A 16703-nucleotide genomic window follows, 5' to 3' on the forward strand; every position below is an offset into this window, starting at 1 on the left:
TGGCCATGGGAATGCGAAACTCCAGACTTGCTGTGAAGGGTTAACGAGGGACTTTGGGGAGAAGGCCGGTCTGGCAGGGGTACAGTCTGTGCTCTGTGCCTTGCCTGTGGGTTATTTCCTCTTGTGCAAACACCTGTGGTATCCAGGCGACCTCACCTATCAGACCGTCAGAGCGGCTGAGTCATGATGCTGTAAGTTAGTATCCGCCAGGAGAGGTTTTCCTAGTTGCGGTTATGTCTTCTGCCTGTTAAAATCAGTCTTTTGAAGAAAGCGTGAGCTGTGCTGAGTTTATAGTCTGTCTATTATAGGTTGCTGCCGGGCTCTGAAGGCCTCTCTCTCATGATGATACACACGCCTTCGTGGGTGGTTTTCAGTTGTAGAATGAAAGCGTGTAGAAGTGGAAGGAACCAGGAAGGTGCTCTGTTCACACCCTAAGGCTTTGCACGTGACCTGGAGTGGTCAAGCGACTTCCTCAAGGTCACACGGTGCTTGGTCGGCCTGGGATGTTTTCTGATAGTCTTAGGATTCAGTGATAAAAGTACTAACTAGGATGAGTTCAGGAGGGAGCCCCATGGCCGACGGTGAGAGAACTCTGCAGCTCTTCCCCGCCACAGCTGACATTGAACTATGGAGTTATTTTGGTTGGCTTCATTGTAAGGTTTAAAGTAGTTCGTGAAGAGCAGTTGCTTCTGTTTTTCCCGAGTCTTGAACTTAACTGGGGAAAGATGTGGGAGAGGTTGGAGGCCTCTTGACTATGGGGTGGAGGCTGCTGCTAATAGGCAAACAGGTGGGAAAGTTAAAGGTGGGGCCTGACCCGTTCCTAGGGGCTCCCGGCTGACAACAGAGGGGTCACATTGCTGGGGGGCAGGCTCTGAAGAAAGCATGAGCAGGAAGCAGGGTCAAATGCAGGTGAGCGCAATTACTCTTTTAAATGTTCCTCAATGGGGAAGTACTTTCTTGTGAAGTATAAATTCCTCAGTTTGTACCTGCCTTCATCTGGAAAGGGTTCCAAGTGGTTTAAATAGGGAGTGTGGGTAAAGGGTGCCCCGAAAGGGACCAGGAAGATACATTGGTAGGCTTCTGTGCTTCCCTGGCTCTGCCTTTAACAACCGCACACGTGAGGCCACCTCTCGGAGTGTGAGTTTCCTGAGGGCGCAAATCCCATGTCTCACGCAGGGTGGTGAGGGTGGAGGCCTTTTCCGAACCTGCAGTAAACCGCCGCCGCCCATTCTCCTCGGCTCCCGAGGGAAGGAAGGGTGTCACGAGCCCACACCTCACCTTCCGGAGGAGGGGCTGTGGGCGCCCAGTGCCTTGGGCGCCTGAAGGGCTGGAGCCAGGCCTGTCTCCCCTTGTGCCTTTTTGACTCCTCTGGCCATAGCTCCTGACCAGGAAGTCCCCAGGGGAGGGAAGCCAGTGTGTCCTTGGTCCCTGCGATGCGACTGCCCACACCTGTGGGATCAGTAACAAGAGCCACAGAGCCATGAGGTGCTGCTGGAGTCTGCCCCCGCCCTAGGCAACCGCAGGCCCCTCAGGCCGCTGGTTCTCCTGAGGAACAGCGTGAAGGAGATACCTGGCTCTGTTCTCACGTGAGAAGCACCATACAGGTTCCAGAGGTCTTGAGGGTGCCCTATTGGGATCATGGCTGGAACTCATGATCTCACATCTTTAGGATGCACTCGGGAAAGACCCAAAGCCAAGGATGTCTTCAGGTGCCCTGGGCCGGTCAGAAGCGGGCACGGGGCGTTTGCAGACCCCTGCCTGGTGTCGTGCTTTCTGCCGTGGATCGTGTTCCTGCCTCTCGGTCTTGTCCTGTTGGTCCTTGTTATCTGAGGGTGGCACTTTCCTAACTTGGGGTGCGCGTCTCTTGGGGAAATATGTTTAAATGGACGCGGCCATGGATGTGCAGTGGGTGGAATGCAGACCTCACAGGACTTTTAAAGATGCATTTGTTAGAGGCTGACTGCTCGTGTGGGCTTTATACCCCGGTCTTGTCTGAAGTGGGGTCCTTGTGCAGAAAAACGCCAACACACCGTGACCTCGGGCCAAGTGCAAGGCCCGTCACCATGGAGTGGGGATTCGGTAAAGGTTTAGTGAAGGTCGAACCCGTGTAACTGGGGAGCACATGGGGGAACCACCTATCTTCCAACATAGACGAGGCCCCGTCAAGGCGCAGGCCGAGGAATCTCAGCCACAGCAGTAAAGGAAGCCTTGAGGCTCCGTGACCCGAGGATGGCCGCTGAGGTGCGGGTGCGTTATGGTTCCCAGTGGACGCTCTCTGGTGGCTGCTGTTCCAGGCAGGGCGGGGCAATGACCACATGCTGAAGGCAGGAGCTGGCGTTTCACCCGCCCTCAGTCTGTGCTGGACCCCGCTGGGCCCCTGGAGAGGAGAAGCTGCCCATGAGGTGGGGGAAGCCTGCTTGGGAACCAGTGACCCCGAGCCCCACTGCCAGCTCTGGACCCTGTTCTGCTCAGGCCTCCGCTGGCTGCTGGTTCCTGTCAAGCCGGCCCTGCTGGGGGCCTAGGCCCCGGGGAGTTGGGGTGTGGGGCAGCTCTGCATGCCACGGCGGACGCTTGGGACAGAGAGCTCCTAAATGTCAGCCGTTACTGGGACGGGGGCGGGGCAGGGGGCACGGGCAGCTGTTCTCTTCCACTGTCAGGCCCTGGTGGGGACACAGAAGGGCCTCCCATGGTGGGGAGGGGCAAGGAGCCTCCTGCCCTTCAGCCCTTCTTCGTGGGACCCGGCAGACACCGGCAGGCTTTGTACTGGATTAGGCGTTTCATCCCCCAGGAGAACTTTGCCTTAACCAAATAAACAGAGTAGAGTTACTTGGGGCCACCGGCCAAACTAGAAATATTTTGGATCTAGTGATCTTTTTCTTTGGGTCACTTTTCACCGTAGGAGGTTTTGACCTGTATTCCATTTCAGAATAGGAAGAACGGCTTATTTTTCAGAGTGGCAAATAAGGAAAAGAATGAGAGTATCTCAGAGTCTCTGTTTTCAGCGGCCCTCCTGGGAGAAACATTTTTATAGACACCAGACGTCCTCGTCAGCCCCGCCAACTTTCCATCCCCGGATGGCCGTGGAGTGCCGGGGGCGGCCCCTCCTTCCTGAGCTGGTGCGAGGAGAGACCCGCACCGGCCAGGGTGGGCGCTGGGCAGGTTCCCTCAAGCACACACTGCCGCCCTGGCCCTGTGGCCACCTGTTCTTTGCTCTCGAGGCCCCAGGTCCCTGTGCCCACCAGCCGAGCTGTCTTTTGGGCTGTCCTTCTTACATCACAGACCTCAGAGTCTTCATGACTTGATGGTACACAATTGATCTAGGTGCAGGCAGTTTTGGGGAAGGTGACTGTCATCAAATGATCACTGAGTCATTAAGCAAATTGCATAACGTGTACGTGAAAGCCAGTGGGGAAAATGCATCAGCAGTCCTCGTTAAAGGAAGCTCGTGCCATTAAGATGAGCAGGAAGACTTCACGTCTCAGGCTTCCTCAGCCTCTTCAGGTGCCATGAGCTCCACAGAGCCTGCTTGGGTCTGTGTAGGTGAAACTCTCCTTCCACAGAGCTCATGTTCAGAGCTGGGCTTTGATGTCCCTAAATACTTTGTAACACGCTGGTTCTGGGAGTTTTCTGTTTTCAAATGTCCGGCCATCACGGGCCCTGCTATGGTAGGGAGCAGGGTGGAGCCAGAGGTTTCCCTTTGTAACCTGGCTGCGGTTGATTCTTCTGGGTCCACGTGGAAGCGTGGCTGGGCTGTACCCACACTGACACTTTCCTTCAGCTCCTTCAAGCTGCCCAGCAGTCGCTGTAGGAAAATCCTTGAGGCTTTGTGCTTGGGTGGCTGAAAGCTGACTGACCACAGCCCCGTGGTGCCCTTTGTCCCTTGCTGCCCCCTGGGACTAGCCTAAAGCGTAGGCAGGGCTGACACCGATGTTGATGCCTGGAATTGATTTCTGGAGCGGTTGGGACATCCAGGGATGCAGTGTGAGAAACCTTCATTGGTTCTCCTCTCTGCTGCCTTACCTGTCCCAGGGCGCACTGCACTGGGAGCTAGAGGTAGGAGCTTTGGGGCTGGGAGGGAACCTTCCCAGGACATGAGACTGTTGGGCCTGCTAGGAGGCCAGGCACTGCCATGGGTGCTCCTTAGAGAGAAGTACTGAGGCTGCCTGCTTGTCTTCGCAGAGGCTCCAGTGTTCTTGGGGTGTCTTAGCCTTGGCTCCCCCCAGAGTCAGGCTTTAGAGGTTCTGCTTCTAGCTCAGGACTTAAGGAATCACGTGTTTGTGAGGTTGTGGGATAGGAGAAGCAGTGATGTGACAAATTTTGGATGCAGAAAATCATAAAATCACAAACATTCCAGAGGCAATAGCGGTGGTTTATCGGCACTTCTTTATCCCTTCAGGCTTTGCCAGAAACTTCTGCCGGCTTCTGGTGCTGAGCCTCAGGCAGGATGCTGGTCTGCGACTTTGCTGCAGGGCTGTGCAGGTCTCCCCTGATGGCCTGGGCACAAGGCCATGCTGACATCGTGTGGCCCCTGCTCCGCATCTCTGACTCACGTGCCAGCCAGTCCAACTTCTGGGCACCCAGACGAGAAGTCACTGTGGCACTTGAGCAGGAAGGGAGCTGAGCTCAGGCCCACAGACTTGAAGCCGCGTGTTCAGGCGCTGGAGGCGTACAGCAGACTCTTGCGACGTCGTCCCAAATCGCGAAGGCAGTGCCAGCCCTGGGGAAGGTGGTTGACTTCTTGGCATCTGTTACCTGTAGCCCAGGCCTTGGATGATGGGTTGAAGTTTAATGTTGTGAAGTGCAGAGGGAAGGCGAGTGCAGAGTTCATGGGAAAGGGAGGGTCACATCCACGAGCTCTGCACGGGGGCGGTGTGAGCTGAGCGCAGCACCCCTGAGCGGCGGCCCAGCGGGAGGGCAGCGATGGAGAGGAAGGCTCAGAAGTGCAGTTTGGTGGAGGCGGGGCCCCCTAGCCAGTGAGCATGACAAGCAGCTGCTTAAGTTTGTGGAGCCTTCTTCAGACTCATTCAGAGCGGTTGGCCGGTTTTCAGGAAATTCAAGGAAACTCCATCGTGGGGCTACCTCGGAAGGCAGGGGGAGCATAGTGTCAGGTCGGCTCTGCTCATGCGTCATTGTCCTCTTTGCCGAGGGCCCCCCTTGGTCTCCCGGGCTCCGTTTCTGCCCTGCAGGTTTGAGGTTGGGCAGAATCAGCTTGGATGCTCCTTCCATCCTCGACATCCTGAGACCTGGGCCTCCCTGTGTTTCTGACGATCGTCCTGCTTCCAAAGGAGGTTCCCATGCGTCCTTCGATTTGCTCTGGGTTTCTCCAGATGAGGAATCGGAGGTCAGTCCTGGAAGGCCCATGGCTGACCCATGTCCTCACCAGCCATTTGTCCTGGTGTTAGGAAAGGTGCCTTGCGGCTCAGGGCAGGAGCCAGCCATGTGTCCTGGCATTAGGAAAGGTGCTGTGCAGCTCTGGGCAGGGGCCAGGCTTTCACTGGCTTTCAGATAACCAATGCGAAGCACTTACTAACCTAAGGTTTTCGTTTTCCAAACCAAAAATGTATCCCTTTTAGTGACAACTGGGTAAAAATCCTCATGAAACCAATGATATCATCATTATTAGATGATTCTTTTATTCTTTTGAGCCATTGAAACAAAAATTAGACCATGTTTAGTAGCTGCTGCTTTTCCGCTAGATCGTCCTGTGTTTTTTGTCTTTCAGGTTGAGTCTGTGTATGTGCAAACACTGTCATGTATCGAACCAAGGATTTGACTCATCCTAAGGCCATTTCAGAAAGTCGCCTTAGTTGACACTACCTTGTCTCTGAGAGCAGTTGAGGTGCCATGTGCTGCTGCAGCGCTTTAAGGCCAGTGGCAACCACTCTGTCCACGAGAGCCTGCTGTGACAGGCACTGCAGTGTGTCACCACCTGCCCTTTACAACACTCGCAGTGTTGCTCCCATTTACAGGTGGGGAAACTGAGGGCTGATCCTGTCACCGTCACAGCTACTGTAGGAGACTGATTCAGAGTATTTTGTTTTGTTTTGTTTTTGAGATGAGTCTTGCTGTGTCCCCCAGGCTGGAATGCGGTGGTGTGGTCTCGGCTCACTGCAACCTCCGCCTCCTGGGTTCAAGTGATTCTCCTGCCTCAGCCTCCCGAGTAGCTGGGATTACAGGCCCCCGCCACCATGCCCTGCTAATTTTTGTACTTTTAGTAGAGACAGGGTTTCACTGTGTTGGCCAGGCTGGTCTCAAACTTCTGACCTCAGGTGATCCACCGGCCTTGGCCTCTCAAAGTGCTGGGATTACAGGCGTGAGCCACCACACTTGGCTGAGACTCATTCAGACTTTTAAAGTCCATTTCTCTACACCAGGGGAACTCGTGCGATGCTGAGAGGATGCCTGGACCCCGCTGTCTTTGAGTAGGACTGTGTACAGGATGAAGGCAGCCTGGTGTAGGACGCACAGCCCGGTCTTGCGGAGACCTCACGAGGCCCTTTTCCCTTTCCTCCCCTGTGAGGAGCAAGGTCGTGCTAAGACAGTCCTTCGGGAGGTGCCTGGACAGGGCCCTGCTCTCTGCACACCCACCTGTTGGGGAGGATTCCAGTTACCTGTGCGAGTCAGGCTCTGTCCTGGCAGCTTGCTTCCTGTGTGTGTGGAGCTGCGTACTGTTGCATTACACGGACAAAGACCCCCATGGTGGAGTTATGGGTGGGGCAAAAACACACCGTGCAGAGGGTGGGCCGGCCCAGCACCCACTCAGCCTGGCTGTTTGGAGTCTCGACCTGGGATTGCTGATGGCGTGTGACCCACTGCCTCAGAGCTGGCGCCAACACCATGTTGCATTTGGTTACCCAGGCAATTAACTGTCTTTCAAGAAAGTAAGTTGGTATCAAATCTGAGCTTGAATGCTCCTTTGTTCCCTTTTATTCCAACAATCATCTTAAAACCTGTCCTTTTAGTTCTAAGTTCATTTTCCACCTATTTCTGTTTGCTGTGGGTGGCTTATCTGTTGCCAGGCACTTGGCCATCAGGGATCCAGGAGACAGAGTCGCAGCCCCACCTTCACGAGCCGGTGACCCCAGGACAGCGTGGGCAGGGGGCACGTGGGGCCCAGAGGATTGGTGCCCTTGCCCTGTCTCACTCACGGTGCCCAAGGTGAGTCCTGCTCAGCTCGCAGGGGGCTGGATGCGGAGTGTGACACGGAGCGAGGGGCCAGTGTGGCGCTGGGTGCAAGGAGGTGCCTGGGGAGTCGAACTGTGTGCAGCAAGGCTGGAAGCAGTGCCTGGGCCAGTGCCTCGCTGCCCTGTGGCCGCCGCCGCTGGTTCTTGCTTTAGAACTGCTGCCTTGGCAGCTTTCACTTCTCATGTAGGCGAGTCCCAAGCTAATATTTATCCTCCAAAGTATCTTAACAATGCTAGAGTGCTGAGTATTTGGGGGGTACTTTATTAATCTTTGAAAGAGTTATTGTTACGTTGATAAACTGAGGCACTGTTTACAATAGCCAGATTGTGTTTGGACTTGCAGCCTTTAATTCTGCAGTTAGTTTTTGTTTGCAGATGGAATTGTTTTGGCTGTTCTTGTAAAGACTCCTTTGTTCGTGTGGGTTTTGTTTGTTGCCGGCCAGCACGGGGCGTGTGCCAGCGAGGGCAGCCTGGCCAGGGAGGGGTGCGCAATGCGGTCAGGTGTTTCCACTGCATGATTGGCAGACTTCTCGGGAATGCGGAATTGTGTACTTGAAGCCCCCAACTTTTTATGAGTTGTCGGTTTACAACTGAAGGCATCTCCTTCCAGAGGGAAGGCTGGCCTCCCTCATCAAAGACTTGCAACATATGTGAAAGAGCAAGTGGCAGATGTAAGAATGGGGTAGAGAGCATTGAGGTGTGGTCCGGAGGATTTCAGGTGTAAAGGAAAATTACACTGATAGCCAACTTGCTCCTTCAAACAGTCAGCTAGGAGTCTGTCCTGCGGAGGGTACTTTTTAGTAAAGCCAGACTTGTCCTGGCTCCCCTCCAGAACCGTTTCCTTCACCTGGCAGCCATCCTGAGCTTCTGAGTAGGCGGATGGGAGGCAAGGAAAGGGCGCTTAGCACGGTGGGGACGCAGCCAGGGCCCCGAGGCCACAGGGGCTCCCACGAGCATCGGCCCTTCCATCCCAGGCTGCGTGGGGGAAGGAGGCGAGAGGAGAACCAGCAGAACCTGGAGGTGGGTCCCAAAGAATGTGGGAGCCGTCACAGAGGTGGGGATCGTGGGGTGAAGGCTGGAGCTGGAAGGTCTGGAAGCCAGGCCCAGCTGAGCCTGTGGAGAGAAACTGTGCCCACAGGCTGGAGGCCAGGGTAGGGGCTGGGGCCTGGCTGGTCTGACCTTGAAGGGGACAGAGCAAGCTGAGGTGGGCTGCCCTGGAGGCTGGAGCCCTGGGACCCAGCAGCCTGGCAGTGAAATGTGCCTGGGGGCAGCAGGAACAGAGCCCGGGGCAGAGGATGCCCCCAGCAGGTCTGAGCAGCCCCGCTGTGCCCTGCAGTGCCGCCCACTCGCTTGCGGGTGCTTCTGTGCCCTGTTGAGACGTTAGCAAGGAGCCCAGCTTCCTCTCTGATCAGCTGACTGCATTGCGTTTTCCTGCTCACTCGCGGTTCCTCTATTTTCCCCACCTGCTTGCCTGCGCTGCCCCTGGGGGCTGTGGTCAGCAATCAGCTGCTGGTGGCCAGGGGGCGGAGGCCTGTCTGTCCTTCGGCCGACCGGCCGCCCGCCCCACCTCCACCTCCACCTCCACCACAGGTGCTCACCCCCGTCTTGCCAGTGTCCTCGCGGGTTTCACAGACCGAGGAGTCCCCGTTGGCTCAGTTGTTTGGGTTGCACTGAGATCCCTTCGGGGAAACCCACTGTCTCACTAGTGTGGCCTCAGCCCAGGCTCCCCACGTGCCGCGGGAGCTCAGTTCAGCTGCCTGGTGCTGGGGCTGTCGGGGGGCTGCTGCTGAGGCAGGTGCAAAAGTGTAAGGGTGTGTCCTGGAACTATCCGCAGATGAGAAGTGAACTGTATTTAAAACAGTGACTTATAAGCCAGGCATGGATGGTGGCATGCATCTGTAGTCCCAGCTGCTTGGGAGGCTGAGGCTGGAGGATTGATGGAGCCCAGAAGTTGGAGGTCACCCGTGAGCTGTGATTGAGCTGCTACATTCCAGCCTGGACCACATGGTGAGACCTTATCTCTTTTTTTTTTTTTTTTTTGAGACGGAGTCTCACTCTGTTGCCCAGGCTGGAGTGCAGTGGCCGGATCTCAGCTCACTGCAAGCTCATCCTCCCGGGTTCACGCCATTCTCCTGCCTCAGCCTCCGAGTAGCTGGGACTACAGGCGCCCGCCACCTCACCCGGCTAGTTTTTTGTATTTTTTAGTAGAGACGGGGTTTCACCAGGTTAGCCAGGATGGTCTCGATCTCCTGACCTCGTGATCCTCCCGTCTCGGCCTCCCAAAGTGCTGGGATTACAGGCTTGAGCCACCGTGCCCGGCCGACCTTATCTCTTAAAAAAATTTTTTTTGCACGTTGGGAGGCCGAGGCAGGTTGATCATGAGGTCAGGAGATTGAGACCATCCTGGCTAACACGGTGAAACCCCATCTCTACTAAAAAAGTACAAAAAAATTAGCCGGGCATAGTGACTGGCGGGCGCCTGTAGTCCCAGCTACTCTGGAGGCTGAGGCAGAAGAATGGTGTGAACCTGGGAGGCGGAGCTTGCAGTGAGCGGAGATCATGCCACTGCACTCCAGCCTGGGCAGCAGAACAAGACTGCGTTTCAAAAAAAAAAAAGTTTAAAGATAACACAATTTAAAGTTTTTTTTTAAGTAACAGGATTGACTTTTTGGTGAACTAAAAGTATAATCTCAAACATACATTAATCGTGTTTATTTTAGCACATGTGGTATCTGTGATAAGCTTTCAGGTCTCACTGTCATTTGAAGTTCACATAAAGTAAATACGGTTTATTGATGAATTTGAGGACTCCATTGTGACCAAAGTAGCTTGGCTTAATTATTTTTCTAGGTTTAAACACTGTTATGTGTCAGCTTCATGAACCTTTGTCCAGCGTTTAGCAAGGTTTTAATAGTCCGGCAGGGATGAGTTGACATTTCTGCAATTAGTCTTGTTGGTGGCCCATGATGGTCCTTTCATTCCAGTCCTCACCGGACCCGAACCTGCCTTGTGTCCCCAGATGAGGAGGATTCTGATGAAGTTCGCCAGTGTCACAGGATGCAGACAAAATGATGTCTGCCCATGTGTGGCCAGCGTGTGTGGCTTTGCATTGCCCATTGCCGTTGTGGCGCACCCGTCTGTAGAAGGTGGCACAGGCGCCTCACCGCTGTCCTGGGCATCCTTCAGAGCCTGGCTAGCAGGTGTCCGAGGGCTCTGCCTGCCTTCCCTTGCTGCTGGGAGCTTGCTGGAGGTGACGTCCTATGCTGGCTCGCAGGAGGCCATCCAATCCTGGAGGGCAGTGCTTAGGCTGGGGGGACGTCAGCACCTAGGAATTAATGAGTTGGAAAGGGACCCGTTGATGTATTCAGCTGAGGAGCCCACGTGAGGCGTTTGGTCGTGGGAGTCCAGCGCTGTCTGGGCCTCAGGCAGGGGGGATGCTGTAAACTACTCAGACAAGAAGTAGAGCTTCTGAGCCCGCGTGGGCCTGTGGCAGGCCGTGTCCTGTGGTCTCTTTCAGCCTGGAAAGAAGGGAAAAGAGCAGTGGACTCCTTTCTCCCTGGTAGGCTCAGTGCCTTGTAGTTGGGGCTAACTCATACCTGTGAGTACAGTGCTGTGCAGAGGCGTGGGCGACACTGGGGCAGAGTCCCAGTGAGGTCCCCACCAAGGATCCTGGAGGAATGAATAGCACCCGGGTTTCAAGAACATTTGGGAGGAACCTGCTGTTTTCCCGGGTAGGGTTATGGACCTGCCCCTTTCATGCCGATGCCAGATCAGGGAAGGCTTCTGTAGTGTTTCTGTACCAAATGGCTGAAGCCACCAGCACCTCACGTCCCAAGTCTCTGTTGGAAGGTCTAGGCCATCTGAGATTCAGTAAGTCATCTGAAAACACTCCTGAATGTTATATCATGTATCCAGACTTGTGTGATGTTGGACAGGGAACCAGAAAATCTGTTTTTAAAGGTAATTTATTGTTGGTTTGTTTGTTTTAATTAAAAGTAAATTTGGCCAGGCGAGGTGGCTCACACTTGTAATCCCAGCAATTTGCGAGGCTGAGGAGGGAGGATCGATCCCTTAAGCCCAGGAGTTCAAGGCCAGCCTGGGCAGCATAGTGAGATCCCATCTCAAACAATCAGCTAGGTGTGGTGGCACATACCTGTAGTCCCAGCTTCTTGGGAGACTGAAGTGGGAGGATTGCCTGAGCCCAGAAGGTGGAGGCTGCTGTCATCTGTGATTGAGCCACTGCACTCCAGCCTGGGTGACAGAGCAAGATCCCGTCTCAAAAAAAAAAAAACAAGTAAAGTTTAGGTGCTGTAGGAGCAGACAGACTCTATGAAACATGCAGAAATAACACCTTTTTATCTGCATCCATACCTTTCTAAAGAACTCATTGTGATCATAATGTACACTTGATTTATAACCCGCTTAAACTTAATAATGGGTGAGTATATTTGCATGTCAACAAATTGTCGTTCATCATGATTTTTATGTGGATGTGCCATACTTTATTTTACCAATCTTTTTTGGACATTTAAGGTGTAGTAAGCATTGCTCTGTAGTGTTTTGTGTTTGTTTTTTTGTTTTGTTTTGTTTTTGAGACGGGGTCTCACTATATTGTCCAGGCTAGAGCACGTCACCTATTCACAGGTGGAGTCATGGTTCACTGCAGCCCCGAATTCCAGGGCTCTAGCGATCCTCCTGCTTCAGCCAACTGAATAGCTGGGACCACAGGAGCATGCCACCAAGCCTGGCTTCCTGTGGCTTTGTTTTCTTATGATAAGTTCTAAAGGGTGAAATTTTGGGATCAAAAGTTGTACTTATTTTAAGTTTTTGATACGTATTAACCAGGACTCCAATTTTTAAGAAGTCATTTTTGTTGACTTCGGGACTGTCCCAATTAATTCCATAGGTGATATTGTTTATCTTGAACGTGGCTGCTGTCCATAATCCCAAGAAAATGCTTGGTTCTGAACAGCTGACTTTTCCAGATAAACGAGGGGCTACTCACTGAACTATAGACTGACTTTCCTCATCACAGAAAATGGGGGACCACGAGGTTATGGGACGACTCCTGTCTCGTAGAGGAGGGGAGATGTTCCGTGGGTTTTTAGTCGAAGCCCCAGTGTGGTTGGGGGAATTCAGAGCTGGCTCTCGTTGACACCACCTCCTCTAGAGTTGTCCAGCCACTTCCCTGCATGGAGACAGGAAAGCACGAGAGGAAGTGACCATTCTGCCCTCTCTCCTGTCTCCCGTCTGCAGTGGCTCTCTGAACTGGAATGCCCCTGAGGCCCCCTTTTCCTTGTGGTGAACCCCTATTGTGAGTTTACACGAGGGGTCCACGAGGAAGTAGAAGGGCTTTGCAAAGGGCCACAGAGCATCATGAGATACCCTGTTGGAAGTGTCATCTAGAGCCCATGTTTTTAGTGGCTCAGCCGTGCCATGCCATCCAGTAAGTAGCAGAGGTGACCCATTCTGTCCCTCGAGGTGGCTGGCCTTCAGCCTTACTTTCAGGCCGAGCCCCTGGTATTGAGGAGAGTGAAGGGGAGAGGGTCCCATGGTAGTTTTGTTGTTTTCTTGGTCTTAGAAAGTAGGAATAAATCTAGCCCCAGGCTAAGGCCATATGTAAGTGTTCGTCCTTCACCCATACTTTAGTTTTTTTTTTTTTTTTTTGATCCCGGGTTTGAGCGATTCTCCTGCCTCAGCCTCCCGAGTACCGGGGATTGCAGGCTCCCGCCTCCACGCTTGGCTAATTTTTGTATTTTTAACAGAGACTGAGTTTTACCGTGTTGGCCAGGCTGGTCTTGAACTGTTGACCTTGGGTGATCCACCCACCTTGGCATCCCAAAGTGCTGGGATTACAGGCGTGAAATACCACACCTGGCCCAAGCTGTATTTTTTTTTTTTTTTTTTGAGACGGAGTCTCGCTCTGTCGCCCAGGCTAGAGTGCAGTGGCATCATCTTGGCTCACTGCAAACTACGCCTCCCGGGTTCACACCATTCTCCTGCCTCAGCCTCCCGAGTAGCTGGGACTACAGGCGCCCGCCATCATGCCCGGCTAATTTTTTGTATTTTTAGTAGAGACGAGGTTTCACCGTGTTAGCCAGAATGGTCTCCATCTCCTGACCTCGTGATCCGCCCGCTTCAGCCTCCAAAAGTGCTGGGATTACAGGCGTGAGCCACCGCGCCTGGCTCAAACTTTACGTATTTTTTAAAAACGAGCTTTGACTTTAACATTTCCGAAATATCCATCATACTTCCCTTCAAACACACGGACGTCGTGTGTCCTGAGTGCACACCATAATTGAAAGAGCTCTGTATCATTGGACAGTTAGCCGTTTGCGGTTTTCACTTTTGTAGCACTACGTTCACTAATTTTCTGCTTGCGGATAAGTTCAGGACCTGGAAACCACTTTGATTTGACTTGATTTTACATGGAAGTACCATCAAAAGGTCTAATTCCATCTTGGCAGTCATTAGTGGTATCCCTAAATTGTGCCCTGTCTGTGAGGTCAGTGCTTGATTATATGTGTGTGATGTGAGGGTTTCTGCTTCCATGTTTTGATACCATTTAGCTGCTTTGCCTGCTGTCAGGAACACGCGACCTGCCTCTCCCACGCTGCGCGTGACAGGCTGAGTTTATTTCTACCTGGGTTTGCTCCTAAAGTAACCGAGACTCAGAGGAGACCTAGTTTATCCTAGGACTTATGGGCATTTCAGGTCGATACTGGCGCCTGATTTTCCTGAGTTTCCCAGCTGAGATTTCAGGGGCTGCACAGGCTGGAAGCATGCCGCCGTTTCCATGGCAGCCAAAGCGTCCTTGGGACCCTGGCGCACACACCAGGTCAGTGCTTGAGTGTTTGGGAAGAAGGGCACACCCCTCATTGCCTCTTAATTGAAAATGCAAAAACCTAGTCAGCTGATGTGCAAATCAAGGAGACTATATATAGGTAAGAAGGGAGATGAGCAAAACTTTGTTCTAGCAGAAACTCAGCGGTGCAGGGGATATTTTCTTTTGGGGGCAGCGTGTCCTTGTTTTCGTGTGATTTCCTCTTAAATGAGCTTTTCTCGCGTGTTTGCTACGTGTCGGACACTGCATCTTCTTCCTGTTGATGTTTAGGTAACAGTTTGTTTTAGTAGATGAAGAGGGATTCTGTTTAAAAAGGTGTCTTATTTCAAATCGTAACGCCTTAACCCTTAAATTTTAGAAAGTGGAGTAGTAATTGGAGTATTTACTACCATGTAAATTGTCACTAGCCTTTGCCTGTTTAAGTACACTGTTGTGTTTACTTTACGTCTGGTGTTGTGGAGGGAAGGGGGAAAGCTGGGGGGCCTGTTGGAACTCAGCTCCAGGCAGCCCTGGCGGGGAGGCTGTTTGACCGATGTGCCTGGGACACCACCACTGAGGGGCAGCGGGCAGAGGTTATAGCAGGAGTGGGGTTGAGGGCCTGAGGGTTGCAGGGGCCATGTGGCAAGGGCCCTGTGGTTGGGCTGGGCTGGCAGGCTCTCCGGAAGGGCTTGGGGAGCCAGGTGGGACCCCGTGAGATGAGGAATGGCTGGTCTGACTCGGTGTTGTAAAGGACTACCCGGTTCACAGTATTGAGAGCGGGCACTGAGGGTAAGGGTGGAAGCTGTGAGACCAGTCATGACCCTCCTGTGGTAGCCCGGGCGGGAGATGCACTGGCGTGGAAGTGGAGAAGGTAGGAGGGGAGGTTCTGGGTGCACTGGCAGAGCCCGGTCTGCGAGATCAGCCGTAGCGTGTGAGCTGGTGAAAACCTCACACATGACTTCCTGTTCAGATTTGGGCTTTAGTGTATTTTGGGGACTGTCCTTACCTGCGTCGGCAGGCTTCATAATCATGATTCTAAACTGAATGAATTTCTGATTAGAATATGGCAACCAAGAAGACTGCATTTCCTGTCTCTATATGGTTCTTGAAGATCAGGAAGGTCAATGAAAACGACAATTTTTGAAAGAGACCCTTTCAGCTCAGCCTGCCTGTGTGTTGGGTGCACACATGAGTGCATGTGTGTGTACGCAGGTGTGTGTTGTGTGCACGTGTGTGAGTGCATGTGCATGGTGTGTTGCACGTGTGTGCGTGTGTGTGTACACAGGTGTGTTGCACATGCGAGTTTGAGTGCGTGTTGCGTGCACACGTGTGTGAGTGCATGTGTGTATGCAGGTGTGTTGTACACGTGGGTGTGAGTGCGTGTGTGCAGGTGTGTTGCACGCGTGTGTGCATGTGTGTACACAGGTGTGTTGCACACGCGGGTGAGTGCATGTGTGTACGCAGGTGTGCGTTGCATGCACACGTGTGAGTGCATGTGTGTACGCAGGTGTGTTGCACATGTGGGTGTGAGTGCATGTGTATGCAGGTGTTTTGCGTGCACACGTGTGTGCATGTGTGTGTACGCAGGTGTGTTGCACACGTGGGTGTGAGTGCATGTGTGTGTACACGTAGGTGTGTTGCATGCACACGTGTGTGTGCATGTGTGTATGCAGGTGTGGGTTGTGTGCACACGTGTGTGAGTGCAGGTGTGTGTTGCACACGCGGGTATGAGTGCATGTATTTGTATGCAGGTGTGTTGCATGCACACGTGTGAGTGTAGGTGTTGCACACGCGGGTGTGAGTGCATGTGTGTACGCAGGTGTGTGTTGCATGCACACGTGTGTGAGTGCATGTGTGTGCAGATGTGTGGCACACGTGGGTGTGCATGCATGTGTGTATACAGGTGTGTTGCGTGCACATGTGTGAGTGCAGGTGTGTTGCAAATGTGTGTGAGTGCGTGTGTGTACACAGGTGTGTTGCACACACGGGTGTAAGTGCGTGTGTGTATGTAGGTGTGTGTTGCATGCACGGGTGTGTGCATGTGTGTATGCAGGTGTGTGTTGCTTGCACACGTGTGTGAGTGCATGTGTGTGTACACAGGTGTGGGGCACATGTGGGTGTGAGTGCATGTGTATGCAGGTGTGTGTCGCGTGCACAGGTGTGTGATTGCAGGTGTGTGTACACAGGTATGTGTTGCACATGCAGGTGTGAGTGCGTGTGTGTGCACAGGTGTGGTGCACATTCAGGTGTGAGTGCATGTGTGTGCACAGGTGTGTTGCACACGTGGGTGTGAGTGCATGTGTGTGTACGCAGGTGTGTGTCACGTGCACGTGTGTGAGTGCATGTGTGTCTACACAGGTGTGTTGCACATACGGATGTGAGTGCATGTGTGTGCACAGGTGTGTTGCACACGTGGGTGTGAGTGCATGTGTGTGTACGCAGGTGTGTGTCACGTGCACGTGTGTGAGTGCATGTGTGTCTACACAGGTGTGTTGCACATACGGATGTGAGTGCATGTGTGTGCACAGGTGTGTTGCACACGTGGGTGTGAGTGCATGTGTGTGTACGCAGGTGTGTGTCGCGTGCACGTGTGTGAGTGCATGTGTGTGTCTACACAGGTGTGTTGCACATACGGATGTGAGTGCATGTGTGTGCACAGGTGTGTTGCACACGCGGGTGTGAGTGCATGTGTGTGC

The 16703-nt window shown here is 53.2% G+C and overlaps 1 protein-coding gene across 4 annotated transcripts in view; it reads left to right on the top strand.

The window, feature by feature from the left end:
• LOC105488395 (solute carrier family 45 member 4) overlaps positions 1-16703 on the top strand; it is a 95487-nt gene that overhangs the window by 21353 nt on the left and 57431 nt on the right. The window contains exon 1 of one of the 4 annotated variants that reach the window (XM_071067720.1): positions 8828-9191. The exons of the other annotated variants lie outside the window; for them this stretch is intronic. The gene's annotated coding sequence lies outside the window, so the exon portion shown is untranslated. Of the gene's footprint in view, positions 1-8827; positions 9192-16703 lie in introns of those variants that run through there. 4 annotated transcript variants of the gene reach the window in all.

This window comes from Macaca nemestrina, chromosome 8 (assembly GCF_043159975.1).
Source record: "Macaca nemestrina isolate mMacNem1 chromosome 8, mMacNem.hap1, whole genome shotgun sequence".
In the NCBI taxonomy this organism is placed as follows: domain Eukaryota; kingdom Metazoa; phylum Chordata; class Mammalia; order Primates; family Cercopithecidae; genus Macaca; species Macaca nemestrina.